The sequence below is a fragment of the Xyrauchen texanus genome, chromosome 26 (genome assembly GCF_025860055.1).
Source record: "Xyrauchen texanus isolate HMW12.3.18 chromosome 26, RBS_HiC_50CHRs, whole genome shotgun sequence".
Lineage (NCBI taxonomy): Eukaryota > Metazoa > Chordata > Actinopteri > Cypriniformes > Catostomidae > Xyrauchen > Xyrauchen texanus.
Genome location: NC_068301.1, coordinates 7,108,289 through 7,134,640, shown reverse-complemented (window position 1 = coordinate 7,134,640; position 26,352 = coordinate 7,108,289). Strand labels below are relative to the sequence as shown.

The 26,352-nt window shown below is 39.5% G+C and overlaps 1 protein-coding gene across 1 annotated transcript in view; it reads left to right on the top strand.

Annotated features, from left to right (window-relative positions):
• The window catches only part of LOC127619846 (nectin-2-like), a 183,794-nt gene that overhangs the window by 115,926 nt on the left and 41,516 nt on the right, over positions 1-26,352 (top strand). The window lies entirely within an intron of this gene.

Below are 26,352 nucleotides of genomic sequence, written 5' to 3'. Positions count from 1 at the left end.
CTATATGAATTTCATTCTGTTAGGTTACCATACACTTTCATTGCATCTTAATTGCATACAATGAAAGTGAATGGTGACTGAGGCTGTCAGTCCTTAACGTTCTAATGCTGCCTAACATCTCCTTATGTGTTTTAAGGAGGAAAGAAAGTCTTTTTAGACCACGAGGGTGCATAAATCATGATTTATGAAAATTTTCATTTTTGGGTGCGTAGTCCATTTAAGGGTGTCTTGCAGGGGCTTTTATGATGCAGCTGAATGAAAATACACAGCTTACACATCAGGTCCGCAACTGATATCACATTTTGACCCCCTGCCTGAGTAGAACAGAATTGAACAAGGGGATATATACGATTTCTGAATGGCAGTGATAGCATGGCAGTCTGCTGAACTGAAGCTCACTCCTCAAGTACACATCCAAAACGTAGGTCACCTACAGTCAACAGGATCTGTGATGAAATGTGCTCTGTTAGAAGTCAGATAGACACCTTCATCATATTGGTAAAAGTTGAGTGGTGACTGAAATCAAGTGAGTCCCATAGTCAATACTTGTCACGAACCCCGCTCCCTCGCTCCGCCCCCTCGAGCTTCCACGCTCGTTCGCCCCTCGAGCTCCCACGCTCGTTCGCCCCTCGAGCTTGCACGCTCTTTTTGCTCGCTCGAGCCCTCACGCTCCACTTTGCTCCTACTGCGCTCACATGCTCGTAGGCAATCTCCCTTCCTCGAGTTTCTCACGCGTTTCCAATCCCCCAGAACATTATGACCACCTGCACTCGCGTCATCTGCACTCCTGCACATTAGTTTCACCTGCACTCGTCTCATCACCTGTCATGGTTTACACCTGCACTCGCCCCTATATATATCACTACCCTTTCGTCTCACGGTTGTTGGTTATTGTATTTAGTTTCCCGTGTCTTTGCCCCCCACTAGTCTCGTCTAGTTTTGACCTCCTCTCGTTCACCTCTTAGCTTGCCAGCTCCCCTTGTTCCCCTGTCTTTTGCTCCCACTAGTCTCGTCATTTTCCTCTTGATTCCCTTTGACTACTCTCTCCCAGATTTGCCCCCTTGTTTATATCTTGATTCCCCGGCTTTCGACCTCACGCTCCCTTTGACTACTCTTCACTGGATTTGCCCTTTTTCTGTACTTTTGCCTGCCTGCAATAAAACGCAGTTTTTGACTTACATTGTGACTGTCTCAACTTGTGTTCGCTACAATACTAATTTATTGATGGGTAGACATTAGTTGTGTATATTTCATTTGTTTCTCTTTGAGTTATATTAAACTTGAAGTGTTCTAAATGGTTTTGACATGAATCATTTTGCTTGTTTGTTTTCATAAAAACTGCAACGGAAATAACACTATTAATATAAAAAAAAATATTATGCATTGTATTATATACACTGGCGGACAAAAGTTTGGATTTATGTACAGATTTTGCTCTTATGGAAAGAAATTGGTACTTTTATTCACCAAAGTGGCATTCAACTGATCACTATGTACAATCAGGACATTAATAACGTGACAAATTACAATTACAATTTGATTTTTTTTCCACCCATAACTTCTTAAACTACTTCAAAGAATTCTCATCAAAAAATCCTCCATGTGCAGCAATGACAGCTTTGCAGATCCTTGTTATTCTAGCTGTCAGTTTGTCCAGATACTCAGGTGACATTTCACCCCACACTTCCTGTAGCACTTGCCATAGATGTGTCTGTCTTGTCGGGCACTTCTCACGCACCTTACAGTCTAGCTGATCCCACAACAGCTCAATGGGGTTAAGATCCAAAACACTCTTTTACAATTATCTGTTGTCCAATATCTGTGTTTCTTTGCCCACTCTAAACTCTTCTTTTTGTTTTTCTGTTTCAAAAGTGGCTTTTTCTTTGCAATTCTTCCCATAAGTCCTGTACCCCTGAGTCTTCTCTTTACTGTTGTACATGAAACTGGTGTTGAGCGGGTAGAATTCAATGAAGCTGTCAGCTGAGGCAGACATGTGAGGCATCCATGAATTAGGGCTGTCAATTTAATTCGTTAATTTATATAAATTAACTGAATTAATTATATAAATAATAACGTGTTAAAAAATGTATCGCAATTAATCATGTCCCCCGGACTGTTATAAGGAATATTTCTACCAACGGAGCAATTCAAGCTTATAGTACCACCTGCTTTCTCCAGGGAGAAGTAAGCAAAATCTCCATATATATATATTTATAATTATTTAAATATAAATAATTATAATTACTTAATCATTATATACTGAATTGTTGTTCTTTGAGGGGCTTTCTCAGCAAGTATTTACATATGCGATTAATTGCAATTAATTTGATTAATTAATCGGCATACTATGTAATACATTTTATTAAAAATGTATATATATTGACAGCCCTATTCTGAATATTTTTGCAATGTACTCTAAATATAATTCTACACTTATAATTAATTACTTTGAATCAATAGTTTTATAGTTTTCCATCGTTTTTAAATTTGATTATATCGTTCACAGCGCCTCAGTGGGATTGTATTGCCCAAAGTACTGACCTTTTGTCTTTTTCTTATGTTTTAAATCAAAGTTTGTAATGATGTGATTTACCTCAGAGCTGGGGGGTTTTGTTCATGGCTTAGAACGTTATGATATCCCTATGGAAACTGAATGGGAAGAACACTTCCAGAGCCAAGATGACTGGAAAAATTAGGCAGGCATTGCTGTGCTCTACAGTCATTTTACAACAGCTTCGAACACGGCCTCTTGTTTTATAAATCACTTTAATTTTTTTTGAAAAATAAATAATGTTTTACAAATGTCATAGTATAAATAATTATAAATATTGTACGCATATTATATATTTTTTTATTATACTATAAAATACCCAAACTGTGCCCATGAGTCTGCACAGGTTACCTTCACCAGGATGTACACACTGGAGTCTCACCCCCTTCCCTTTATCCACTACTTGCTAATGGCTTTTGAGAAACCTGCAGCTCATCGTGGCCACGTTCTTATTGAGCCAGCAAGACAGCTCCCCCCCATCCTTGAGGGCCTACTTCAGGCACTCGCATCTGTCGCCTTGACAAAACTCTGCCAATGTTCTGTCACCACCTCCAATGTCAAGCTCTCTCATTCCTTTCCCGCACAAGGACATAAGCACCCACAGGGTCGGCTTTTGTGTGAAACTTACACAGTCACTTAGATTCCCAAACACGCTGACTGGGTTGTACAGGTCCTTTTCTCCCAAATTTGGAATGCCCGATTCCCAATGCGCACTAGGTCCTCACGATGGTGTGGTGACTGGCCTCAATCTCACGCACGACTCACCACACGCCCCACGAGAGCGAGAACCTCATCATAACGACCACGAGGAGGTTACCCCATGTGACTCTGCCCTTCCTAGTAACTGGGCCAATTTGGTTGCTTAGGAGACCTGGCTGGAGTCACTCAGCATGCCCTAGATTCGAACTTGTGACTCCAGGGGTGATAGTCAGCGTCAATACTAGCTGAGCTACCAGGCCCCCCAGGGTTGTACGAGTCTTTTATATTGCTCTGTATTATTGTTTGATTAGGACATTTGGGGAGGTACATCAATCAATGTTTGCCATTAAATAGAAAAGGATGTGATCTTCCCATCGAAATCTCATTCAGAGTTATTTGTAGGAATTGGCATCATTACCGAACGATTACAAGCATTGTACTGTCTTTCTGCCTGTCCTTCTATGTAATGTTCAGATATACTGTATAACAGACAAAGTTTACCCGAATTCCTTCTATGCTTCCATCTTTAATTGTTCAAATTTGATCTGCCATATACCATGGTGCATATATACAGTATATGTACTGTATATAATAAAAAAGCATTGAGGACTATGTATTTTCAATGTTTAGCCATCTGAATGTTTAACACCAAGGAATAACAGTACGACATACAGAACAAACTACATTTCTGTCCCTCGCAGCTTAATTGTTGTTATTTATTTAAATATGGCAGCAATTCTAGGTATGCATAGGTATAAACATTATGCCACTGACATACCAGAGGTGATGAGTTGTTTAATAAGGATTCCTGGGAAGTCTAGCTGTCTCACCTTATTTTCACAGTAAACAAGGGAAAACTATGGATGCTATTTAAATAATAATAAGCGGTCTTCAGAAATGTGTTTCTCGTAGGTCTGGCCTTTCTTTCTCTGCCTTCCTTTTAACACAAATTTTTCTTGCTGCTTCTCTCAGCAAGAATGTTATTTTTTAATGGCACACAGAGGACTGATAGGCCTCAATTATCTTGTGCAGTCATTTGCTCAGAACTTTTTGTTTAGCTGCCGTGGCTTCATGCCGTGCCCGACTGGTCAATAGAGCAGCTCTGCAATTTAGACGTAAGCACACGGAGTCATTTCAAAACATTGTTCTAGAATCTCTCTAGCAAAACTAATTTTTTGATCTGTATTTGAGGAAGAAACATTTTAATCTGTTAAGCCCTTTAAAAAAATGCTCTTTTCCATCTGTTTTTTTCTTACACATTCTTTGTCTTTATATTGTAGGCCTGCATCATGATCTTTTTACTTCTAATATGGAGTTGGTTGTTCATTTATCTAGCTACTGCAGTTTTGCAAATTCTCTTTCATCTTCTAGAGGTATGAAAGCTTCTTTTTTTTAAACCAAATCCCTATTACCCCAGCCATCTGTTCCCTGAGCGTGAAATAATTCACAATTTCTCAGATATTATCTTTTTCATTTTGCCTTGTCAAATTTATTTCAATTCTTTTATTCCTCTTCTTTAAATTGTATTCTTTTCAGAGTCTGGGTAAATTCGCCCATTTGTGCTGCCGCTCATTATAGTTAACACTCCCTCTGGATACAAGATTTTATTAGTCGTCTTGCTTCCAACACCCTTGTGGGGTCTTGTGGATTTAAGATGGTACCAAGCAAAGGCCTTATGCTCAACTAATGAGCCTCTGTAACATGGTGTAGTGAGGAACTTAGTTTTGCATTAAACCATGCGCACACAACACTACTGATCACAGACTGGGTGTATCGGCTACACGACCATTCGTCCCTGAATGAGCCCCTGTGTACACTTGGTATTAAGGTGCATTTTGGGTGATCCGTTCACAAGTGTACAAGTGAGACACATCACTGTTACACCAGTTTTGAGGGGAGAATCTCTGATTTCTGATTTTAAAGTTTTCCGATCATACGGTTATTTCCTTTAAATCCGCATGTAACTGGCAAATTGTAAACTCTAGTTTTATCAGACAGCGTTGTGCTGCTGTTTGTGTTTGATTATGTGTTTGAAATGGACAAATCTCAAAATGTATTGGATCCCATTACAGCTGTCTTTAGTGTCATCCTGTTTCAAACAGATTGCCCTAAACACATCTTAAAATTACGATAATAGAAGTCTTTCACAAACTCACGCACAGACCTTTGTGATAACGTCAACTATCATGAAAGAATGGCTTTCGCCTGTTTACTGTGCCGTTTAGCACAGAAAAGAAAAAGTAAGAAAAACAGCTGAAGATAATGATGAGAGACCAGGTAGGAGGATGTTTTATTTTATTGTCTAACAGCTTTCCTCTTGCGCTTTCTCTGTATTTCATTTGCTGTTGCTCATTGTCGGTCTTGTGCTCGTCAGGACAATTTGTTGGTCAGATTTCAAGCAGGTTCGAAATCCGTCATAGCACTTGTGACTTGTCAGGGCGAGTCACAGGAGTGCGCACACTACACGACCATTGGACGTGGGATCTGAGACTTCTAATCGCAGACAAGTCGCCAACTGAAAACATCAAAGAAGATGAGATTGAGTTGTGTAATGTGCGCTAGGCTTTACTAGCTCTGCTCCAAAAGCTTGTGAACTACCATTGTAGGAAGCATTTTAAGGCATCATAGGCTGTTGCATAAGGTAGGCAGCAACATGCTACTGTATGCTGCCTTCTAAGATACCTTCTTTGGCAACAAATAAGGTATAAAAAAAGATACATTTACATTTGACATTTGGCAGATGCTTATATCCAAAGCGACTTACAGTGCACTTATTACAGGACAATCCCCCCAGAGCAACCTGGAGTTAAGTGCCTTGCTCAAGGACACAATGGTGGTGGCTGTGGGGATCAAACCAGGGACCATCTGATTAACAGTTATGTGTTTTAGCCCACTACACCACCACCACTCCAGATGACAGACAAAACTAGAGGAAAGCATTTCATTCTATACTGACAAGCAGAATGAATCTTTCTTCCATGGCACACAAAAGGAGATGTTATGCAGAGTGTCAGCCTCTGTCACCATTCACTTTATTTGTATGAAAAGAAGATGCAATGAAAGTGAATGAGTCTAACATACTTCCTAACATATTTTATCTTTGTATAAACTACTCCTTTAACGTATTGCATTGTTAGCTTAGCAACATGCTAACCTCAAACTATTGAAATCAATTATTAATTTCACGTAAGGAGCACCATTTGTGTGACGCACTGAATCGCTTATAGAGCATTCCAAATCAGTCAACTATGACGTTCCATTTGAGTTAGGATGCTTACTTAGAAGGCAGCCGCCAATTTAGGTGTAATAGGTGCAAGGCAGCTCAATAGATATTTTAACAGAGCCATGCTCTGCACTCTGTATAGAAGATAAAATATTCTAAAAATATGCTATTTGTGAGTAAAGTGGGGTTACCGTGGCTCAATACCTGTTCGGGTCTTATGACCTTGTGATCTTGTGAAATCTTCTGCACTTGAACTTGCTGCAAGCTTCAGTGCGGAAAATGAGACTGCCTGACTGTAAATCAGCATTTACTTTCATGTAATGAAGTGACGGACATTTCCAAATGTTTCCTCTAAATCATGTAAAGTTGGGTTATGTCAAGTAAAATAAAGGTGACTAACTAGCTGTTTGACTATTGTGTGGCCTAAGTGCCAAAAAGGAAAGCCATTTCAGAGCTATTTCATTTTGATTCAAGATTACAAAGACAAAAGAAAATGTTCCCTTAGGAACAACATGCACATATGAATCGTTCATAATAAGACGAAGAGTATACATTAAGAAAGTAAAAAGGGTGAATTTTCAAACGAAGCTGTGGCTTAGCAATTAGCGTACATTCTTGGCATATTGAGGTGTGACGCTCATGGGGGCAAGACAGGTTTGAATCTGGCTCATGACATATCTCGATCCTGTTTCTCCTCTTCCTCTCCAAAATGTTCTGTTCTCTTCTGTGGTACAAGTGACAACAGGCCAATAATAATTATCAAAATGGTAATTAATGTATCTTCTTCATTAAAAGGTCAATAGTCCTTGGATTTAAATATATTTCTTAAAATTAAACATTTTCAAAGTGATTTACAGTGCATTTAAGATTTACGTTTACATTTAATCAGTTTGTGCAATCTCTGGGAATTGAAGCCTTGACCTTTGCATTGCTAACTGAAAATGATGAAATTAAACTTAGATAAGTGTATTCATTCACATTGTGAATCAAATATTTTAATATTAAAGAATTGTTTAAACAGCATTTCATGAAACTGTAAATGTGAGACCAGCATGCGATCTGAAGTGGTCCTTAATTTATTACTTTCTTGAGCTGAACTTGTAGAGCATGGCACTAGTAACACCAAGGTCATCGGTTTGATATCCAGGGAACACACATGCTGATAATATGTATCCATTGAAGGCACTGTAAGTTGCTTTGGATAACAGCATCTGTTCATGTACATCAGAAACTCAGTAGGGATCGTCAACGACGGCTAATTAGAAATATGTGTTTTGATTATCCTAAAGGTCTTCCAGAGAACCAGATTTGGCCGAGAACCATAGAGGGTGAACATAGTGAGTTTGGATTTAGTCTAGGATGAAAAGCCACCATCCTGTGCACTCAGAGCAGTGGTGTAGTTAAGTGCCCTCCTCAGGGGCATGACTGTGCTGGCAGATCAAGTCTTAACCCGCACCCTAGCGGTTCGGTGACTCTCCATGCCACACTAGCCCTTAACTGAAATCTTTCGCCCTCTGGTTGATGGTCTACATTTCCTCCATCCAGTATGGATGACCTCACCAAGAGGTCGAGGGGCACAGGGGCTGACTGTCTGCTGTGGTATTGACATTTTTTAATGGCCTGTCTGTGTCTGGCTAATGGAAAGATGGGATTGGCTGTGACTTGAATCTTATATTTCAGTTAGTGTGTTTTGTTTTTTATGCCTCTCCATTCAGAATGCAATGGCCTCTTGCCACAGGAAAATGCTGGATTAAATACAATAAAGGTTCTTCATTCAATCTTTGTTGCACATTAAGTTCAGAGCCTTTTCTCCATTTTCTAGGGTTCTTACAGTTCTATATGGTTCTTTAATGAAATGACATTATTCTACATTATAGATTCTTCAGATCAGCATATTGGTTTCTGTGTTCTTCAAAGCACATAGTACAAAGACGTTTTTTGTTATTTTTTAAAATAAGTAGAAAATACAAGTTGTATAAACTATTTGGTTCTTTTTTTTTTTTCTCGAAACACCAAAAAACTAACAATAATATGTTGAAAAGTTTGTCATTAACATTTCATTACTAATCATTAACATTTAATTGACAGATCAAGGTGTGTTTGTTTTTGTTGATGGACTCTGTTCCATCTTTCTCTATGTCTCTCTCTCTCTCTCTCACACACACGTTTAAATAGATTATAATTGATGTGTGGGTGGATGTTTACAGTGTATATATACTGTAACTGTAGGTATCTGTGAACAGTCTTGCATGCTCCTCATCCCCTCTGAACTGTGTATGTGTGTGTGAACATATACAGATTTGCTCTCCGCAGCTCAACCGACAAGGACAGATAAATGGCTCAAATGGATTTCCTGAGCCATTTATCTGTCCATCTAGCCAAACTCGCTGTTAAACTCCACTCTGCTCTTTTCTTTCTCATTTTCCAGTCCTCATTCTCTTCCCTGTCCACATATGGTCCTTTGTTTGACTGTATGGCTCTTTGGAGAATAAACAAAGTCTTCAGCGGATTGTTTCTGTATTCTTTAAAGCACCAGTAATTGAGATGGTTTTCTTAATAACTAGGCAATTCCACGAAAATGTCAGCCATACCATGGAAAAATTGTGATTTCAATCTTATTTCAATGCATCATGCAGCCTTGATGGGTATTATAACATAATATAATATATCTCAGAGGTCAAATTCTGCAGATTTCAAAGTGTTTTTTAATGATGTCCCCTCCTGATGTAAGTGCTGCTGTTACGTCCATGACGAAGAGATATCGCATCCGTAATGCTGGATTTTTCCCCATTTATGTGAAGACCTCAGTGAATAAAACAATTTCTTAGGAGTGCCAACCTTTCAAAATGCATTGGCTATTATTATTTCTGGATTGCGCATTTCAATTCACAGAGTTTTTTCAAAGTGTGTGATCTCCCAAAAACTTGTGTCCATTTTTGAGTACTTTATATATGAAGTTAAATTTCACATTTGCACTGAAAATGCCACATCCATAATGCTGGAATTGTAAATAATTCTTTGTGGAACCCTTTTTGGTTCTAATTGGAACCGTTATTTTTTAAAGAAATAGATGGATGGATGGATGTCCACTTTATGGTTCTCCAATGGCATCAGGCTGTTGAAGACACATGCTTGCTTACAGCTCCGGGTTCACACATACACTTATTCTCTGTGGGACTTCCCCCTCTTTCATGAAAGACAAACCCGGTGAGAACGAATCCTCATGTGTTTCTGTTCTTCTGTGATGTGGTACAGCAGCTCCTGGTACTGAAAATAGAGTTGCTTTACTTGAGATTTGTTTTTCACAGGTTGACTTGCACACAGAGAGAGAGAGAGGAAAAGATGGTGTGGAGGAAGGTGACAAAGGTGGATTGTAGGATGAAAGGAAATGATTGCATGAGAGGGAGATGGAGGGAGAGAATGAGAGGTATAGACAGATATGGACACTAAAATAAGCAAAATGTGTATCTTTTAAAAAAATATAATTTTAGTGGTGCTTGGGCGCCAGTTCACTAAGGTTTTTAGGAGCAGTTTTAGCAGGTAGCTAGGTGGTTGCTAGGGTGTTCTGAGTGGTTGCTAGGTGGTTTACTACTGGCCCTAGACAAAGTTTTGGTTGGAATACATCACATCCATTTAGGCGTAATAGTTGTGAGGTCCAGGGGTTTTCAAACTGTGGTCCAGGGACCAAGGAGGAAGCGCTAGGGGGGCCGCAAAAAATATCAGTGAAAGAAAGTGTAACATTAAAAAAATTAAATACATTTAAAATACTGAAAGTTAGATATCAAATTTAAATGAAAATATACAGAATTTGACATTATTATGGTTTCATTTTGCTTTTTGAAGACTGGTTGGAAATCATGAGATTAATTACAATTATTATATTGACAGCCCTATTTTTAACAGTAATAAATCAAAAACAAATCTGAATATTGTTTTGTGAAATAAATCTGAAAAATATTTTTGTCTTGCCTTTTTAAGCATCACTAAAAACAGATTGATTGTCTCTTTTTTTCAGTAGTCTCTTTATCACAGAGTTGGCAAATAAGAGAATAAACACAAATGTTTGTGTTTAATCCCATAAAGTTACTTATGCTAATTTCATGCTTGCTGAGATATTGAAATCAAACAGTTTAGACCAATTATTTGTTCCAAAAAAAATGCTTGTTGATGGGCAATAATGAAACTGTACAATGGTACAATAAATGGTACAGTTAATAAATAATGAAGTCAAGTGAACAGTGAGCTTTCAGGTTGTTGTGTTAAAATAGTAAATTATTAATTTCCTTATTAAATGTTTATCTACACTACAAGTGAGCAACACAACAAATGTAGAACACTGTTATTATAATTAGGGCTGTCAATCGATTCAAATATTTAATTGAATTAATTACATGGTGTCCCGATTAATTAATAACGGTTAAACGCATATACAACTTTTTGCTGAGAAAGCCCCTCATATAACGATAATTCAATATATAATGATTATACATATTTATATCAATATATAATTATACATAGTTATCTTTAAATATTTAAAAATGAATATTATATATATAAATAAAAAATATTCAGATAATTAATATGCATTACATTCTTAATCATTAATAAGACAATACAAAAAGTGGCTTTATAATACAATGTATTGTTTACTACGATATTATTGATCATAAGTCAATCATTGGCATACAGTTCACAAATATTCATTTCACAAGTGAATTTGTCAATCAGTTGGAGATTTATTATGAGGGCTTATTTAAGGACCCGTCAATCTACACCTGCATCAGACATTTAAAAAAATATATATTTGTATTAATGCTTACAAAACTTTTACATCTAGAGCCAAGAAGTATATTAAAACAAACAACAACAAAAAGGAAAATAAATAAATAAACATTTTAATAAAAATATCAAATTGTTTACATATTTCAATACACTTTACAGCTTTCTTGTTACTCAAATTGGAAATTGTTCTTAGGTATTGCTGAACCTCTGAATTAAAAATTAAAACTAATGGTTTATAACCACCATACTTACATTTGTGAATACTAAGCTTTGCCAATAAAAGCAGAACATTAATCAAATAATATTCCTTATGAAGAGACATGTCATAGCTAAAAATAACGAATAAAATATTTTCAAAACAAAGTTGAAAGCTGGGAATAATATGATCTCTAACAATATTGCCAAAAACAAGTCGAGTACGGACAACTCCAAAATAAATGTAAAAATGTTTCCTCCTGCAGACCACAAAATGTACAGAATATATCGAAATCACAATTAAATCTCTCAACAAGAAAATAATTAGTGAGAAGTACTTACAACTAAGTTTGAAGGAAATTTCTTTGAGTTTATTCATGATTAAATATTTATGGGTAATTTTCAAATTCTCAATCGAGCGTCAGACATGCTTGTGTATCGTCTCGGGTGCGTTGCATTATAAACATAAAATGTTTAGGTCACTGTTTCAAGTTAAATATAGTTTAATACTCAGTCTTTTAACACATCTTGACATCCCTTAGTTCGCATTTGCGCTCCTTCAAGTATTTTGAATGCAGGAACGTAATGTATGTTTGTGTTGTTCTTCCTACTGAAGTGTTTTCTTCACTGTATAAACTGCGCGTTGCTCATACAGCTGAAATTTCACTTACTGCCCTCTGGAGTAAACATGTGGTACTACAAGCTCTCATTTCTCAGGACGCTTTCTTATTATGGAAGTGCGATTATTTTCATAAATTTTTTTAACATGTTATTTTTTGTAAAATTAATCGCACTGAATTAACGCGTTAAATCGACAGCCCTAATTATAATCAATGAAGCTTCAATGCAGCTCATTTGAATATTTGCCAATTGCATCGCCAATGATTTTGTTTGGTTATGTCACCTCAAATGGCCAACTATAATTGAAAATGAATTGTGTCACTTTGTCTCTCTAAATCACTCCTATATAGAGATAGGCCAGCTGTGGTTCAGGTGGTAGAGCGGGTTGGCTGCCAATCGCAGGGTTGGCGGTTCAATTCCTGGCCCACATGACTCCACATACCGAATTGTCCTTGGGCAAGACACTGAACCACATGTTGCTCCTAATGGCAGGCTAGCACATTGCATGGCAGCTCTGTGGCCAGTGGTGTATGAGTGTGTGTGAATGGGTGATTGGGACACAGTGTAAAGCACTTTGGTAACCTCTAAGGTTAAAAAAAGCGCTATATAAGTGCAGACCATTTATCATATTAAGCCTCACATGTTCTGATCTTGCCGTTTTGCGCCCTATTTCTAGGGACAGAAAAATGACTACACTTGAAGCTCCTTGTGTTATGCTTGTGTTTGGATACAGTGAATGGCTCAAGGAAGAATCTATATTTTGTACATTACCCTCACGGTATTCATCTGTGTTCGTTTCTTCATTAGTTTGTGTACGCTTGCAGAAAATCTATTTAATATCGCTGAAGTAACAACACTCAAACATGTTTTTCATTCTGTAGAAAAGGCTAGCAATGCCCATCGGTGAAATAGAGTGTGTTTGAGCTTGTTTTGTGGGAATTGTTTGTGGTACGAGAAGTATTGAACCACAGAGACTGCGTAAATTTGGATTCAGCACCTCCGGCAAGAGCGACCTGTGAGAGGAACTGGTATCTGCCTCTGTGTGTATATGTAACTGCTTTGTGTTTTGTTGTGGATGACATGTCCGTAACACATGGATACTGTCAGTGTGTGTTTCTGGGAGCGTCCGTGCTTGATTGTTTGACATACAGGAACACTACGGCCCTCCGTAAGCAGAGAGAGATACAGTCACGACTCTAAAATGCACTTGTGTCCCATCTTTTCTTTGCCTTTCCTTCCCCTCACCCTCTCTCTCTCTCTCTCTCTCTCTCTCTCTAGCTCTCTTTTTTCTTCATCTTTACTCTACATCTGTCTGCCACTCTCTGAGATCTCAATACCTGAGCTGGCCACATTTTCTCAGAACATACTGCAGACTCTTGGAATTTCATGCCCACTGTGTCCCAGTTTCCTCCAGTGTCAGAGAACAGTCAGTCTACTGTTATTGTATGAGTATGGAGTACTTGACTCTTACAGCATGTGTCTGTGTTTTTGAGAAAGTTTAGGCATCAAAGTGAGAGTGCATTTTGGGCACTGTTTTTAATTATCCTGTCTGGATAATTATTTTCCGCTAATTACAACTTAATTACCCTGTTAAACAGACTTTTGTCTTGTACTTTTTGTTGTTACCAATTCTAGTTACTGTAGGGGACTCCTAGATGCCTGTCCAGGTGCATTTCAACCCATAAAAATGTTTGGTTTTGCTGGTAGTGGAGCCTAATTTTGTGGACCATTAAGATGTGGTCTGTCATGGTTGTGACAGTTTTCTTCACAGACTACAAAAGTATTGTGAGTGCTGAAAGCCACTACAAACCTGGTCATGTGACTCCCAAAAGATTCACTTTTTAGAGACTGCTGGGAAGTTGGATGTGGGAGGATTTGTTACATATATTTGATTTAGAGCTTTCAGTTCTTGAATACATGGGCTAGTATTAATGTTTAAAATAGTGCCATCACCACTTCCCCTTTTTATATTCAGAACAAGGATGTGAACTAATGTGCTTGTCGAATGACAATGTGTAATTAATCAGAAAACCGTTGTAGCCCAAAGCAAGTTGTTAGCAACATGCATTATTAAAGCACACAATATTTCCAATACTTTTGTGAGTGAAGTTTAACTTATTAATTGATGCTGTAGAACTACTACTGTACTACATTACTACATTACTACATTTGCTGCATTTGCACTAGTAAAACATTTAAATGACATTAGTATCCGGGCAAATAACCATTCTTGATATATTTTTTTCACATTTTCAGTAGTAAAAGCTGTAAATGTATATAAAAACTGAATGACACGTTATTGTGAAATTCCACTAGTGAAAATATTACTTTATTTATTTATTTATTTTACCAGATTTAACTACCAAATTTAAGGACTGATTTCAAAAACGGGTGTTTCTGCATATTAATATGTTCTTTTTTCTATTGAGAATTAACATCGTTACTAGTGCAAATGTAATTACACTGAAAAACAAATCTTAAAATTAAAAAAACAAAAATATAAAAAACTGGCTGCTGTGGTTGCCAGAATATTTATGTAAAAAGTACAGTTTACAAATTTACAGAAGAACATGTACAGTTTAAACCTTCTGTTTTTACTGTATATTTTACGGTGCAGCACCATCATTTATGTTATTAAATGATAAACTAATATTTTAACCTTCTGAAACTATAAAAATCTGCTTTATAATGTATTGTTACTCACTGTAGTATTTACAGAAGGGCACATGATGACATGAAGTTCATCAGTAGTGGCTCTTCCAGGAGCAATAGCACATAAACATGTAGAGACAGCGCTCAGTGTCGCTCACACAAATCAAACCCCTTTATTGTCACTCAGTCATATAAAAATAAGAAGAATCAGATCTATTCCCACAAAATATAATGAAATGTAATGGGTCACAGGCAACTCTGGGAACTTTTTACATGTTTTACCATAATTTTAATAATAATAATTTACCATAAAAAGTACATGTACTCTCTTGTTAAACAAAAAAAAAATCATATTTTTATATCTAACAAATTTTATTTATACAACATTTTACCTTAAAACTACACTGTAGTATAGTTATAGTGACTTTTTGCATTACAACAGATCATTTCTGATTGAGCCAATGTCAAAAGACTGTTACCGCAACAGAGAATATTCAATTCAAAGGATTTTAATTGTGCCAATTGAAAACTTTTAATGCAACAACAAGTGATTTCAACTTTAAACTTTTCAGTTTTTCAAGCTAACATTTTTACATTTGATAAATTGTTTATTTGTCATTGTTTTAATGTAAATAATGTATAACATATAATTGAAAAAATGCAATCCATGAAACAAAATATCTCTCTTTAACATAAACTTTATTAACTCTTTATTACACCTGCACTACAGAATCATTTTTGTAGACAATACTTCACCTTAGATTATAGAAAGAGCAAAATAATGGTGCATACATTCAAGATGGCTCTTACAAACAGCTGACAGAACTGATGCCAGTGTAGCTTACCAAAGAATTACAGCACAATCATAAAACTGATATAACTGTGTAAAGAAAAAAGAAAGAAATTAGAATATATTGTATAGTCCTTGTTATCCTCTTGGTCAGGAGTGTCCAACTCCAGTCCTGAATTTAGCTCCAACCCTAATCTTACATACCTGAACAAATCAATGAAGATCTCCAGGATTACTTGAAAAACTTTAGGGCAGGTGTGTTTGATATAGTGTTGGAGCTCAATTCTGCAGGACAGTGGCTTTCCAGGAATGGAGTTGCCCACTTCTGCTTTAGAGGATAATAAAAGCTTTAACCAATTTACCCATAACCACATGCTCTTTCAGGTCATTGACCGCATTGGAGAATTATCTTTATATGGAAATGCAGATCCATCACTCCTAGAATTCTAATTTGCGAGCTGCTTGTGTTGTTCTCCCAAGCCTCAGTACTCTATAGAATGCCGTTTTCAGTAATACAGCACAACTGTACTTACTCCCACTTCCTAATTTCAGCTATTAATGTGTGTTTTATTTCTGTACACTTAAAAAGGATGAGTTCATGCAAAAATGATCATTCTCTCATGATTTACTCACCATTAAGTCATCCCAGATGTGTATGTCTTTCTTTCTTCAGCAGAACCGAAATGAGGATTAGTATAAGGATACTTCAGCTCAGTATTTCCATACAATGCCAGGAAACGACTACCAAAGTTTGGAGGTCCAAAAGGACATTTAGGCAACATAAAAGTAATCCAGACAACTCCAGTCAATCGATTAATGTCTTCTGAAGCAAATCGATAGGTTTGTGTAAAAAAATAAATAAATCATTAAAACTTTATTAACTTTAAAACAAATTGCTTTCTGCCAGCAATCAATGCATCACGTAGTTTTCGTGTGACGCAAGTGCATCGGTAGCGCCGCTTGGTTTACAACAGAGAAAGGAAGTCACGCGAGAGTTTGGTAATTTCAACCAGCATCTCAGCGCTGACCAGAAGCAACGATTTAAATAAAAAATACAATTAAAAAAACTATTTGTTTCTTACACAAACCTGTCGACTTGCTTCAGATGATTTTAATTGATCAAATGTCGCGTGGATTACTTTTATGCTGCTTAAATGTGCCTTTTGTACCATCAAATTTGGTAGCCGTTTCCTTGCATTATATGGACATACGGAGCTGAAATGCGCTTGTAAAAATCTTCATTTTGGTTCTGCTGAAAGAGGAAAGACATACAGTGAGAGAAAAAGTATTTGATCCCCTGATGATATTGTACATTTGCCCACTGACAAACAAATGATCAGTCTATAATTTTAATGGTAGGTTAATTTGAACAGTGAGAGACAGAATAACAACTAACAAATCCAGTAAAACACATGTCAAAAATGTTATAAATTGAATTGCATTTTAATGAGGGAAATAAGTATTCGACCCCTCTGCAAAACATGACTTAGTACTTGGTGGCAAAACCCTTGTTGGCGATGACAGAGGTCAGACGTTTCTTGTAGTTGTCCACCAGGTTTGCACACAACTCAGGAGGGATTTTGTCCCACTCCTCATAGCAGATCGTCTCCAAGTCATTAAGGTTTCGAAGCTGACATTTGGCAACTCGAACCTTCAGCTCCCTCCACAGATTTTCTATGGGATTAAGGTCTGGAGACTGGCTAGGCCACTCCAGGACCTTAATGTGCTTCTTACTGAGCCACTCCTCTGTTGCCTTGGCCGTGTGTTTTGGGTCATTGTCATGTTGGAATATCCATCCACGACCCATTTTCAATGCCCTGGCTGAGGGAAGGAGGTTCTCACCCAAGATTTGACGGTACATGGCCCCGTCCATCGTCCCGTTGATGCAGTGACGTTGTCCTGTCCCCTTAGCAGAAAAACACCCCCAAAGCATAATGTTTTCACCTCCATGTTTGACGGTGGGGATGGTGTTCTTGGGGTCATAGGCAGCATTCCTCCTCCTCCAAACACGGCGAGTTGAGTTGATGCCAAAGAGATCGATTTTGGTCACATCTGACCACAACACTTTCAACCAGTTCTCCTCTGAATCATTCAGATGTTCATTGGCAAACTTCAGACAGGCCTGTACACTGTCATGACTGCTATGTTGCTCGGAACTGCACACAAGAATTTCACCTACTGTTGCACTTGTGTACATGGTAGTGTGACAATAAAGTGATTTGATTTGATTTTGACATGTGCTTTCTTGAGCAGGGGGACCTTGCGGGCGCTGCAGGATTTCAGTCCTTCACGGCGTAGTGTGTTACCAATTGTTTTCTTGGTGACTATGGTCCCAGCTGCCTTGAGATCATTGACAAGATTCTCCCGTGTAGTTCTGGGCTGATTCCTCACCATTCTCATGATCATTGCAACTCCACGTGGTGAGATCTTGCATGGAGCCCCATACCGAGGGAGACTGACAGTTCTTTTGTGTTTCTTCCATTTGCGAATAATCGCACCAACTGTTGTCACCTTCTCACCAAGCTGCTTGGCGATGGTCTTGTAGCCCATTCCAGCCTTGTGTAGATCTACAATCTTGTCCCTGACATCCTTGGACAGCTCTTTGGTCTTGGCCATGGTGGAGAGTTTTGAATCTGATTGATTGATTGCTTCTGTGAACAAGTGTCTTTTATACAGGTAACATGCTGAGATTAGGAGCACTCCCTTTAAGAATGTGCTCCTAATCTCAGCTTGTTACCTGCATAAAAGACACCTGGGAGCCAGAAATCTCTGATTGAGAGGGGACTGAATACTTATTTCCCTCATTAAAATGCAATTCAATGTATAACATTTTTGACATGCATTTTTCTGGACTTTTTTGCTGTTATTCTGTCTCACTGTTCAAATTAACCTACCACTAAAATTATAGACTGATCATTTCAGTGGGCAAACGTACAAAATCAGTAAGGGATCAAATACTTTTTCCCTCACTGTAGACATACGAGATGGCTTAAAGGTGAGTAAATCATGAGAGAATGATCATTTTTGGGTGAACTGACCCTTTAATTACCAGAAGGGCCTTTGAAATGGAGCCCTTCTCTCTCAAATTCAAGGGAAGATCCCAAAGAGCAGAGGACCTCTGTGCTGTCAAGTCTGCCACCTGTAACAGTGATAATAGTATTATTAGAGACATATAACAAAATGATGATAACATTTGAGAGTGAAGCACAATCTTCAGATTTCAAAAATTCCTTTTTTGTAATTGTTTAAGCACTGTTGTAAAGAAGTGTTTGCCCCTGTTTGAATTTCAAAGTTTGTGCACATTTTAACCTGAGATGTAGTCAGATTTTGTTGTGGATTGTGGCAGAATATAGACAGTAGATTCAAGTGGTAAAATGTACATACTGTACATTTGGTCTTTTCATTTCTTTGCTGCTCAAGGTTTCAGTTACGCCATTTTCAGGTGTAAGAGACTCACTTCATACACCTTAGTGATTCATCATGTTTTGAAGATTAAAAAACCTGCACAAAAAAAGAATTAAACATTTTTTGATGTTCCCATACATCAAAACAATAAGTTATGAAATGTTCTTCAAAGAGTAGTTCTTTTTGTAAATTGTAGATTGACACCATGCTCCATGTGGGCACAATATGATTTCAATGGAAGAAAAATACATGTTATGCCATCTTCAGTGTTTAAAATGAGTCTGTGGTTGTGTTCTCTTGGGATGAGGGATAAATATAACCTGAACAACTACCTGTTTGCATACCACTGATGTTGAAAATCTTTGGTCACAAAACAAAGAAAGAAAGAAGAAGCAGTGTCAAAGCTGCTTTCATTGGGTTTCACACGTAATTCATGTCAAATATGATCTGAGTTTCGTTTGCTTATATTCAGTAGACATCACTGTATTTCAGCATTTCACACAGATGTGGAATAAGAATAAAAACCACTGTCAATTTCAGTTTTCCTCACAAAATATGCCTCGGCAGTTTAACCTGGAAAATGGCGCGGCAATAACTGAACTATGACGGAAATTTATTGCAGAAGAATGGGACTGATTTGGATATGAAAAGATTACCATGAAACCACTGAAAGCCTGGAATTATCGTAATTCTACAAAATATAGTGTAAAATGTACTCGGTGAGTATAAAATGTGTGGCGATTGAACCAATACAATACAATAATCCATAAGACTAACATGAATATTCTTTTCGTTTTCGTCACAGGACTTCTCTAGTCTACATTGTTTAAGTCACAGAATGAGATGGTACTCAATACTCTCGTTTTATGATACTCAAAATGACAGTCTTCTGTTCTCTTGGGACCAATGGTCGTTCGCGTCTTCCGACATCGGCACTGCGCAACGCATTCCCAGCTCCGGTCCAACGTGTACGTACATTCACCTTTCAAGTTTTGAACATACAGTTTGTCAGGCTGCGCATGCATAGACGGTTTTTCTTCAGCCGATACCATTTTTTCAGTTCAACTTGACATATTGACTGAAAATATTTAAATGTGCTCTGTAAATATAAATGTTTCATTTTAATTATAAAACTTTCTGATGTTATCGCCATAATACATATTTATGTTTTGGGGCAATTATTTGTGTCTTTAATTGAGCCAAAATTTAATTCTCAATTCTCTAAATTTTTCAAAATTGATTTTTTTTTTACATATATTTTACGGTATCTACTCGTTAGTTTTTTTGCTGTAGCATTTTTACTGTTTTTTACCATTAAAATTAGGGATTATTTTTTTACAGTGTACAATATTGTCTTTTTGTATATATATATATATATATAAAAAAGTTTACATATATTTTACGGCATCTACTTGTTAGTTTTTTTACTGTAGCATCTTTACTGTCTTTTACCATGAAAATTACGGAATTTTTTTTACAGTGTACAATATTGTCTTTTTTGTATTTATATAAAAAAAGTTTACATATAGTTTACGGTATCTACTCGTTAACCAATTTAAGTTTTTTTACTGTCTTTTACTATTAAAATTATGGATTTTTTTTACAGTGTACAATATTGTCTTTTTGTATATATTTATATTTAAATATATATATATATATATAACGTTTACATATATTTTACGGTATCTACTTGTTAACCAATTTAAATGTTTTAACTGTAGCATTTTTACTGTCTTTTACCATTAAAATAACAGATTTTTTTTTTTTACAGTGTACTAATATCAAAAATTGCCATTTTTTACTAGTAAATTTATTGCTGATATTAAGAAATAGTATTTTAACAAGTGAAATATCCTGCACATAATTAAATGTGAAAAGGGCTTGCAATTAATCCCAAAAGGATTTGATAATAAAAGGGTTTATTATAATGTCACAATGCGAAAAATAACCTAATGGTCCTGAAAAGGCTTAATTTTCTTTTAGGCCAAAAAAATAGGCGAATTTCTTTCTTCTGATTTTGGTGTGAAATATGACCCCGACATGTTTTTGACAAGTTTCATAAGATTCCGCCAGCTGGACATTTTTGCTGGCTCGGTTTGTGTCAATTAAAGGATCTTGAAAAGATGTCGTTTGCGAGTGTGTCCGTGTGGACAGCCGTTGTTTTGTTATAAAACCAGAAATGTTGCTCTGATCAGGATGACAACCGAACGCTCACATCTTCTACCACTTATTGCCACTGTCAGTGACTAAAATGGATTTAATTGGCAAATCGAACATTTAAAAGTGTGATTTAATGTACCCTCTGGTTTGACTAGGGAAAGAATGTTAGTCTTGCTACTAAAAATAGCTTTGTGAGACGGAAATGATTTTGATGCAATCTGTTTTTTCACTTCTCCCTCCTGCACAATTCTCACCGTGCAGCACCTACTCACGCACACACATACACTGCATTTTTAATGCACCCAGAAGAATGTTGATTCGAACATGTATTTTCTCCTTATCACATCACTTTAACAATAGGAATCAGAAATTGGATGGAGTGGTTGAATACGCACAGAGAAACCAAGAGCGAAAGCAAGCGAACAATGGCAAGTAGAGGGGAGCGAATGTAGTCATTAGGTCAAGCACCATTCATAAATTATATCTGATTTTATATCTGACTTCCTTCTCCATTTAATATTAATACAATTCTAAAATACAAAACAAACAGACTGTGGTCTATGCAAGTACAGCAGTTTTATAATCGATTTACATTAGAGTCAATATTTCCTGGCTGCTGAATTCGAAGACTGAAGTCATGCTGTGATTTTGAGTTATTCGCTCTCTCTTGCTATTTCATCAGAGGAGCTGACGGGAAGTTTCAATTGTCTTGCAGTTGTTTTATTAACCTTTCTTTGCTCCTCTGCCGGGCCGTAGCAAGGTCATCTGGGCCCTCTGACTGTATATTGCTCTGGGCCCCTTTCCTATTAAAAATACAGATTTAGAATTTTTGTGGGGTCCCTTGGATCTTTGTGCCCCTAGAATTGTTAGCACCTTTTACCCCACTAGCTACACCCCCTGCTCCTCTGCATGCTGTCCTCATTTTTTTCAGACACATTTAAAGCCTTCCTGTCAGATGAAATGCACTTAAATGGTTATTTACATTTTTAAATACCAGAAACCAGAAACTTCTGATGCCCCCACCCTGACTGACAGCTAAACAATCAAGGTTGCCCTTCCTAACATACAATCACATCATCAAAGATTGCATCCTAGTACTGGCCCCACTATTAGCACTTCCACGCGCCTCACAAGACAAGCGACATGAAAAGCTGATTGCGTCACATCACAAGGGTTGATTCTACTATTTGTTAATTGGCATCGAAATTCTTATGTGTTTAATATTATGATAATTCTCTGAATAGCATATGGCTTCAATGCTGTGTCGTACAACTGTATCTAGATACTTAATATAAATATAAATAAAAACTGGTTGTTATTTAGAACCATCTAAAAAGTGTTTCGATATGTCGGCTCTCATCTACATTAGGGCCACATCCACACTATAGTTTGAAACCTCCATTTTCAGTTTCCTTATGTCATCGTCTTTCAAAGTATAGGAAAGCTCCACCTACCATGAGGCCGACAGCTAATTCCCGTTCAGTCAGTTAAGTTCAATCAAGATGAACACACCGGCGTGCACAATTATTAGCAAATCCATGCAAACTTACCGACATCTGTACGACATTTTCCAAGGCCATTTCATTAGATTTTTGTTTAGTCTACAGTTGGAATACAATTTTCTTAAGTGCCTATTCACTCATGTGCTATCTGCTGCCGAAAGCCATTCATGCATCTGCCCATAATAAGATATTCCTATCATCATTCTATTGTCTGTATTCTGCCCATTAACACTCTATCATACACTCATCTTTGCAGTAGTATCAGTGACATCATTAATTACAATAACAGAGCATAATTGGAGCATACTATGGCCACATATAGCGTCATGAATTCAGAATGTGAACAAGACAAATTGCACAATATTTACATTTACATTTATGCATTTGGCAGACGCTTTTATCCAAAGCGACTTACAGAGCACTTATTACAGGGACAATCCCCCCGGAGAAACCCGGAGTTAAGTGCCTTGCTCAAGGACACAATGGTGGTGGCCATGGGGATCGAACCAGCGACCTTCTGAATAACAGTTGTGTGCTTTAGCCCACTACGCCACCACCACTCCTATCAACAATATCTACTCTGTTTACATTAAATCATCATCAAGTGGTTAAAACAGCTTTTTTACTGATCTAGTGTGAATTATACTCATAGAATGAGGCATAATGTCGTTGATAACACATTTCAAAGTCAAATAAGTTGATGCTTTACATGTAGTCTTGTGCATCCTCATATTTAGATGTAGCTCTAAAGACCTCCCGCAGCAATGTGGCTGGTGTGTGAATGTTTGCAAACAGTGTGTTGTTGCTCAGCTGTTTTGAACGTCTTTTTACCTTTGAACGAAGAAGTGTGCCGGGGCCTTTGGTGTGGACGTTGTGTCAGTTCAATTAACAGTTCTTGCATTCTTCCACCAATGTGTGCGTAACTCCTTGCCTAAAAAGAGTATTTCCTGCACCACTATTCAGTAACAGTGCTGTGATGCTATTGAATCTGCAGCACAACAGCCAAAGAATGTCTAACATGTTTTAGTTTAGTTGTGCACTTGCTGTCTGAATTGATTGTGATGAAAGAGACAGACTGGGCACCGCGAAATAATGCAAAAAAATTCAATTGCGTTGTCATTGTGTTAGGGTTACCTTGTCTTGTTTTACCGTTGCCCCTTTGGTTTCCATTTTTGTCCCTTTTGTTTTCCATAGGTTCACTTTTGTCCCTTGTTTAGCTCCACTGTCTCACTAGTCTATTGTTTAAAAGAACTACACTTCCCAGTATCCACCTGTCATCATCACTGCCATTTTGTTCATTGTTCTCACCTGTGTATCATTTGTAATCATCCTGTCCTTGTGTATTTATATCCTGGTTTTTGGTTCAGTCCTTGTCTTTCGTTGAATGTTGTTAGTTGTTAGTGTGTTCCCTGCCTGTGTTTTCAGTGTTATGTTTATTTCCCCATTGAGGGTTTTCCTTTGTGTTTTTGTGTTTCAATAAAGTAAAGCTTGCACTTAGATCCGCTCTCCTCGTCTGCCTTCGCTGTCTGCATTCGTTACAGAGTGTAGTTCTTTAACAATGACAAGTGAACACGAAGGCTAACAAAGAGACTAAGGGGCTACACAAGGGACAAAAGTGAAAACTAAGGAATGCAAAGGTGACAAAAATGGCAGACAGAGGGCAACAGTGAAATAAGACAAGGAATTCCTAACATAGCCCCCCCTCAAGGATTGGATTCCAGACGATCACAGTAACATAAAACAAAACAAAAAATGTCCATGACTGGGGGGGAGCTTGAGGTGGGCAGACAGACCAAGGGGGCAACGGTAAAACAAGACAAGGTAACCCTAACATAGTCCCACCTCAAGGATCAGATTCCAGACGATCAAAAAGTGACAAAACAAAAAACAGGAAGAACAAATGTCCATTGACTGGGGGGGAAGCTTGTGGTGGGCAGACAGACCAAGGGGAGCAACGAAGGGCAGACAGGCAGTCAAGGGGGCAACGAGGGGCAGACAGACAGTCCAGGTGGCAACGAGGGGCAGACAGACAGTCCAGGGGGCAACGAGGGGCAGACAGGCAGTCCAGGGGGCAACAAGGGGCAGACAAGACGTCCAGGGGGGCACAGAGGGCAGGGACAGGTTCAGGTGGTCTGGGAGCTGGCCACAGGGCAAGGGTAGGTTCAGGAGGCCTGGGAGCTGACCACAGGACAAGGACAGGTTCAGGTGGGCTGGGGGCTGGCCACAGGGCAAGGATGGGTCTGGGGGACCGGGGAGAAGGCCACTGGACAGGGGCAGGTTCAGGAGGCCTGGGAGGAGGCCACAGGACAGGGACTGGGTCAGGGGGCCCGGGAGGAGGCCACAGGACAGGGGCCGGTCAGGAGGCCTGGGAGGAGGCCACAGGACGGGAACTGGGTCAGGGGGCCTGGGAGGAGCCCACAGGATAGGGGCCGGGTCAGGAGGCCTGGGAGGAGGCCACAGGTCAGGAACAGGGTCAGGGGCCCTGGGAGGAGGCCACAGGACAGGGGCTGGGTCAGGAGGCCTGGGAGGAGGCCACAGGACAGGGGCCAGGTCAGGAGGCCTGGGAGGAGGCCACAGGACGGGAACTGGGTCAGGGGGCCTGGGAGGAGGCCACAGGATAGGGGCCAGGTCAGGAGGCCTGGGAGGAGGCCACAGGTCAGAAACAGGGTCAGGGGCCCTGGGAGGAGGCCACAGGACAGGGGCCGGGTCAGGAGGCCTGGGAGGAGGCCACAGGACAGGGGCCGGGTCAGGAGGCCTGGAAGGCTCTGAGGACGGAGCTGAGGAAGGCTCAGGAGACGGAACTGAGGAAGGCTCAGGAGGCGGAGCCGTAGGAGGCTCAGGAGACTTTGGGGCGGAGCCGTAGGAGGCTCTGGGGCGGAGCAGTAGGAGGCTCAGGAGGCGGAGCCGTAGGAGGCTCGGGAGGTTGTGGAGGCGGAGCCGTAGGAGGCTCGGGAGGCGGAGCCGTAGGAGACTCGGGAGGCGGAGCCGTGGGAAGTTCTGGAGGCTCAGGAGGTGGAGCCGTGGGAGGCTCTAGAGGCTTGAGAGGCGGAGCCCTGGAAGGCTCGAGAGGCTTGAGGGGCGGAGCCCTAGGAGGCTCTGAGTGACTTGAGGGGCGGAGCCCTGGGAGGCTCGAGAGGTGGAGTTATGAAAGGCTCGAGAAGCTTGAGAGGCAGAGCCCTGGGAGGCTCGGGAAGCTCGAGAGGCGGAGCCCTGGAAGGCTCGAGCGGCTTGAGAGGCGGAGCCCTGGAAGGCTTGAGAGGCGGAGCCCTGGAAGGCTCGCGAGGCTTGAGAGGCGGAGCCCTGGAAAGCTCGGAGGGTGGAGCTCTGGAAAGCTCGGGTAGCTCGGGAGGCAGAGCTCTGGAAAGTTCGGAGGGCGGAGCTCTGGAAGGCTCGGAAGGCGGAGCTCTGGAAAGCTCGGAAGGCGGAGCTCTGGAAAGCTCGGAAGGCTTGGAAGGCGGAGCTCTGGAAAGCTCGGAGGGCGGAGCTCTGGAAAGCTCTGAGGGCGGAGCTCTGGAAAGCTCGGAAGGCGGAGCTCGGTAGGCTCGGGAGGCGCTGACTCTTGGACGGGCACGACCACTGGAGCTGGCATTTGGCCGGTCATGGCTACTGGCGCTGGGACGGACAAGACCACAGGCGCTGGCTCTTGGACGGTCATTGCTACTGGCGCTGGGACGGACAAGACCACAGGCGCTGGCTCAGGGACGGTCGAGGCTACAGGCGCTGGCTCAGGGACGGTCGAGGCTACAGGCGCTGGCTCACTGACGTCGGAGGC